This window comes from Tribolium madens, unplaced genomic scaffold (assembly GCF_015345945.1).
Source record: "Tribolium madens isolate multiple individuals breed KSU strain unplaced genomic scaffold, Tmad_KSU_1.1 Scaffold_11;HRSCAF=98;Tcas5.2_LG3b, whole genome shotgun sequence".
NCBI classification, from domain to species: domain Eukaryota; kingdom Metazoa; phylum Arthropoda; class Insecta; order Coleoptera; family Tenebrionidae; genus Tribolium; species Tribolium madens.
In genome coordinates, this window is record NW_025400975.1 from 7,869,936 (window position 1) to 7,876,694 (window position 6,759).

The following is a 6,759-nucleotide window of genomic DNA, read 5'->3' on the forward strand; positions in this document are numbered from 1 at the left end:
CCATTTAAATTTTTTAAGTTATTTAACTTTTAACAAACTTTTTAATTTATTAATCTTTACAAATGCAAAACACTAAAAAATTGCTACAGCTTTAAATTCTGTACTTTTTTGCAGAAGTAAGAAAAAATGTATTCTAGCTGTCTTAGTTTTTGTGTAATAAATTTTTGAAAAGGGCAAGTTTTTGTCAAAAAAAAACGTCTCATTTCTAAAACCAAGCGAAATAAAATAAAATAAAAGTTCACCCTAAAAACATTGTTTTAAAAAGCTACTTCCAAAAATTCATTTAAAAAAACACAAGTTTTTATAACAATTTTTTAAAAAAAAAAAAAGGTCAGTAATGGAGATTTTTAATTCGCTGGGACACCTGTATGTGTGAAAATTGATAAAAGATTTTTTATTGAAATATTTGTACAAACTTTGCATCATGTCTTAGAGACAATATATTGCACATGGGATATGCGAACAAAGCCCACAGTCCCCACGTAAGTAAACACAAAAGTGTCAAGATAACGTAAATGTCAAGCTTTAAGTAACTGCTTTGTAAAGTAATTTAGTGATACTGAGAGTTGCAACCAACTTGAGTTTACACACACTTAGCCTAATTAATTTATTCGTACACAAATGGCAAGTTTTATGTGTTTACTTTTAACTTAGTTTATGTAACACTTGATGGTACAAATGCTCCTCAAAGATTAATTAAATATTTAAACCGTGATTAGTTCCATGCTAATCACTGGCAAGGTCTTAATTAAGGGAACATTGGATGCGGGATTATGTCAATACTCTTAAGGGACGTTGCAATTAACTACTTTCACGATTTTTTGTTTTTATTAAGTCAAGTTTGAGATTACAGAAAATATTATACACAAAAATTAATCGCTCCATTTAACTTTGTAAACTTTGCCAATCTTTACTAAACCGACATTTAATTTTGTATACAGGGTGCGCCAGAACTCGCGCCCCAGAGAAAAATGCCATATAAGGTAAGATACCAGGAACATGGATAAAATATTTAAAAAAAATTATCTATAAAAATTTCGAAGCTATGAGGGTTTAAAGTTTGTACTTTGACTCTTTTTATTTATGTTGCAAAAATAATTTTCCAAGTTTTTTTGCTATAGGCTATTAAAAGAGGAAACAAGGAAGCTATATCCTAAATTGTAACTCTGTTCAATGTTATTTGTGGCTTTTATTGGCAAAATTTCTGTCCCTGTATTAAATAATTGTAAAAAAACTTATAAAAGATCTTCAGTATCATTAATTACATATAAAAAATGTCAAATGTCAAAAAATAAATGTCAAAATTTTTTGACAGATAGAATTTTTTTCATTTTCCTGGTATCTTACCTTACTTGAAAATTTTCTCTGGGGCGCGAGTTCTGGCGCACCCTATATAACTAACAAGAAGAATACAAGCGTAAAGCTATTAAGTTGGTATCGCTTCTCAAATTTGACATGAAAGCTTGTAATTACATCAACAGGTGGGTACACAAATAATTCGTTGGCAAGTTTTAAATATTGATTGGTGTGTCATTGAAGAAAACTCGTGTTTGACCTTATAAATAAGGCATTACACCTTAATTTGAAATTCAAAGTATATAAATTTAAGTACAAGCTAAAAATCTTGATCAAAGTGACACTTGACCCTCGTTATCATGAAAAAATATTAAGTTGCGGCCCTGTCGAGGCTCGTGAGTGTTTCAGAGATAAGTTTGCTGAAATTTATGTGGAAAAAGTTGTGCTGAAACTGTGAAAAATAAGTCTACAAGATATTAGTGGCTTTAAAATTTATAGTTTATATGCAGATCAGTTATGGATAGTGTATGTGTTAATAAAATTTTATTTTATTATCATATTTAGTGTCTCTTTACTTTTATCTATATTTTATTTATTACTTATCATGACGTTGAGTTTTAAACGTTTTGTGGCCAGTTAGAGAGTAAAAAATTGTAAAATAAAATAAAACAAACAAAAAGATTGTAAAATAAAATATATAATAATCTGTTCAAACAAAAAAAGAAGCTTCTTGTAAAAATTCTTTGTGAACTGATAGATTTTACTTTTTTGACATCTTGGTGAAAAACTCTACAACAAGAAAAGTACTAGAATCGCTATGTTAAAATTTGTAAATTGCAGTAATTTGAAACATGTTGGGTTGGTATTGCGATACGTCCGGATATTCTTAGCGTTTTGACAGAATTTTGACACTTTTTTGTTGGTTTAAATTTTAATAATAATAAAATAGGTTTATTCAAATGCACAATGAATAAAAAAATACATCAAGTGCTGAAAGTGACAGTCATTTTGAATTCAACTTTTGAGTTATTGCAGTTTTTGTAAGGACTAAGGTATGGTAATTTTGTAATTTAAATCAAAGTTATAATTTATTTGTTGTTTTTGAATATTAAAAAATTTTTTTTTTATTAAAGAAGTTTATTTAAGTTTATATTTATTTGTTTATTTATTTTATAGTTTCTTTTTTCAAGATTAAAATGTACTTTCCCGCGAAATTTCAAAGGTATTACTTTCTCGGAAACCTAGTTACTTTTTTGTCACATTATATAGACTATATCTCCAAAACCGTTATTTTGCGGACCTATGTTTTATTTTTTTTAATTTTAATTCATACTATTACGTCTTTAAATATTTTATAATCTTTTTTTAACATGTATATGAATATGCAGCTGTTTTCTTTTGTTTTATTAAACTCTACATTAGTAATCATGAAGTTTGGTTGCTACCAACATGGGAAAAGTACTCATTTGGATTCTTTCATGTTGTCACAGACTGAGTAAAAAATAGTGTTCTTTCATTCTGACAAACCGGCCACTTTTTTCATTACGACACTATACATTTTTATATTTAAATTGGGAGCAATTTTTCTCGGTGCTGAGATTTAGACTTTCATAAAAAAACCGTCGCTTTCTACTTAATAAAGCCGTGCGTCAGCTAAATCTTGTGGTTTCAAATCGATGTGAAATTTGTTTGTCAGAGACAAACTCAAAAAGTTGTGCAAATTCAGTTGTAGTGAGTATAATCGCAAAACTTGATGATTAATAATAATTAATACCAATTATTGTTTAGTAAAAGTAGAAAATGCTCTGAAATAATTCAATTTTGATCAGTATTGAAATAATTTTGGCACAGTAAAAAACTAAAAATGATCAGTATAATATAATATTTTGCACAGTAAAAATAATAAACGCTCAGTAACTTTAATCAAAATTAGTAAAACAACATAAAATTTAAAGAATTTTCAGTCTTGGTTACATAACAATGTATGGCCCCTGCGCAAGAATGGTATTCATTATTGGTACTTATTTTTATATTACTCAATATTTATTATTATTATCAAGGGCCCCTGCGCAAGAATGATTTTAGCAAGGGCTGTGCACAAATGGTGATCAGTCTAATCAACCACTCAATTGTGCTTCTGATACCACAATTTTGTTTTTAAACGGTTTGCGATATTCCAATTTTGTTTGGAAACATTTTGTTTGTTAATGTGTGAATATTATAATTTAATTAGTTTTGCTAAACACTCATTCATTGTCTTTATTATTTTTACTGTACATTTAATTTGTTGCCAATTTAAATAAGGATTTCGTACCTGGCGTAAAATAGGAGATTTATCTAGAGGTTTGCGGATATTTTAGGGGAAGTACAGAGTGATAAAGAGCGCAAAGCTGACCCACATTTTTGTAGGCAAATATTACAAAAATTGATTGATTCGTAGATGATTGGCAAAACTGGACTGAAAACCCGTGATGGGATTTTTCGGGTTTCGCATCGGTTATTGGCAACATACATCAGCGGTTCGGTGTATTTAATCTAGTAGATGGTGCACGTTTCCAGTTTTGTAATCGAGAGATAGGTAGAGTTAATCTTTTCGTTTTGTTGATTGGTTTCTAGAGTTTTCTGAGTTTTTTGTAACAATAATAAGCATTGATTCGAAGATCTTATTTTTATTAAGCAGTTTACATGACGATTTCATTTCAACAGATCATTAAAACCCTTGACAAATGATCGCAGAGCTATTAAATCAAATCGTAAAAGAGAAACATTATACAGGGTGCGCCAGAATTCGCGCCCTAGAGAAAAATGTCATGTAAGGTAAGATACCAGTAACTTGGAAAAAAATTTCTATAAAAATTTAGAAGTTATGAGAGTCTGAATTTTGCACTTCTTTTATTTATTACATTATATTTTATTTATTATAGGTATTATATTTGCCTTTTATTGTCATTTTTTTCCTTTACTAAGTATTTGTAAAAAAACATATACAAGATCATCAGTATCATTAAATAGAGGTAAAAAATGTCAAATGTCAAAATTTTTTGATATATAGAATTTTTTAAACACTTTTTCCATGTTCCTGGTATATTAACTAAAATTTTTCTCTGGGGCGCGAGTTCTGACACACCCAGTAGGTCACATTTTGTCGACTTAATGTAAAAATGATATTATGATTTCTAAATTTGGGGTGAATTAGAATCGGTGTTATAAATTAAAATTCTGAAGAGTAGATGGGTAATATTTCTTTCCCATCCTGTATAAAATTTGGTGGAAAGCTAACACGTCTCCTTCGTGTTGCAATTCATGTGTCACGTAGTATATTAATAAGATAAAGAAACAGCTATTTCAACGTAAGTTTTATTGTATGGAATAGAACTTTCATCACACATTTTCTAGTTTTAGTCCAAACTTTGATAATAGTAATAATTTAGAAGTTTTTACTCTACATACTTTGTTTTGTCCTCCTAAGAAATATTAAATTTGAAAACTACCTTATTATTAAATGTAAATAGAGTTTAAGTAAGTTTCAGAACGCGTTTTACTGAAAATGACTTAATTTGTGTTTAAAATGTGCAAAGCAAAGTTGTTTGGTGTGTGAAGTATTGCACTTGGATGATGCTTTCATCTCAACTTTCCTGAAATTCAGTCAAAGTTGAATTCGTGGTTACGAATGGTTTTGTGTGCTGTAAAATGGATTTGAATTTCGGCGAAAATTATTAAGTGGTTGACTACTAGAGTTTTTGATCTATTCGGAATTAAATTAAAAAGTGCGATAATAATAATGTGTCACGGAGATGACAAAGTCATTTAGTGGAAAATTGGAAAAGAGAAATGCAAACAAATGTTAGACGTATAATGATTAATGAAACTGAACGTTTCCAGAATAATGTGGTTTACCCGGAAATTTGAAACAACATAATGGCAATCATCGAATTTGATTGTGGGGAGGTGATTCGAATACTGAAAGTGAAATGTTGCTGAAATTCACTGAAAAGTGGTATTAAAAGAATTTGTGCAAATATTTCCTCCTATTTCTGTTTAAATTTATATTTAACTTTTTTAATATAACTTTAAAAACAGGACAGAATCCTAAAAAGAAAAACAGCTCGAAATGCTTTGAAATTCAGCACAGCTTCATCAGAGGAAGAATTTTAAGTGTCTTAAAAACAGAATCCTTAAAATTTTGTGGTTTTTCAAAAAGGACAAAATCTTTTAAAGGTTTTTCTGACTAACTCTTTAATCCGGATCTTTTGGGACAAAAACACAATTAATTTCTATTCATAATTTAATAAATAGATTCTGTTAAACGTAAAATTTTCTTTTTTATTTTTTGACCCGGCAAAAGAAGAAGAAACCATTTGGCAGATAATTATTTTATGACATAATTTTCTGATAAATAATTTCCACAACTTTTACACTCCACTGACCCGGCGGTTTAGACCTGCAGTCAGGCAGGAATCACCATGTAATGATGTTGATGAATTGTTTTAAATGAGATTTATGTAAGAAAAATTCTCTAAAATTTCCCAATCTAGCGTAACTACAGATCTCCCGCCTCGCAACTTAATAAACTACATATTATTAATTAAGTAATTATTATTGATATTATTAAAATGTTTTTTTTATAATATTGAGACATTTCCTAATAATATTATAAGTTTTAAAAAATATTATTTTTTGAACTTCAATAATTAAATTTAAGTTTTAATTTAAATGTTCGAGATAATCACATATTCACACACTTCACTTTGCGATAAACARGAAAAATTYTGTTAAAATTATTTTAWAAGTAAATTTRCATCCGTCTTCTACAAATTTTTGGGAAATAATACATTTTATCTGAAACACAATTAATTTCTATTCATAATTTAATAAATACTTACTGTTGTACTCAAAAATCACAAATTCACACACTTCACTTAGCCACAACCAAAAAAATAAAATAAAAAAATAAAATCCACTAACCTTTATGGCATCTATTTCTGCTACCTTGTGTAGCAATTTGCCTCTGCTTCTTATACGGACCTACTGAAAATAAAGAAACACAAAATTAGTCTAATGTGTTGGTAAATTCATTGAGAATATTAAATAAAATTAAAAAATGTTAGTTTTCTAAAAAATTAAAAGTTATTGTTGACTTACCCTTTAATCCGGACCCTTGTAGCACGATTGTCTTCTCCATTACCCCCATTGGCACTCACTAATCACTCGAAATTTTTAAAATCGCGCACTACTAAATGTCCATTAGCACTCGAAAATACACAATACGCACTCACTGGTCACCGAGTTTCGCACACTTCAATTTGCAATAAACAAAAAAATAAAAAATTAAAATACACTAACCTTATATGGCATCATCTTCTGCTACTATTTGTAGCGATTCCCCTCATCTTCATAGAACGAACTTACTGAAATAAAAGAAAGTCAAAATTAGTTCAATTTGTTTTTAAATTAATTGAAAAT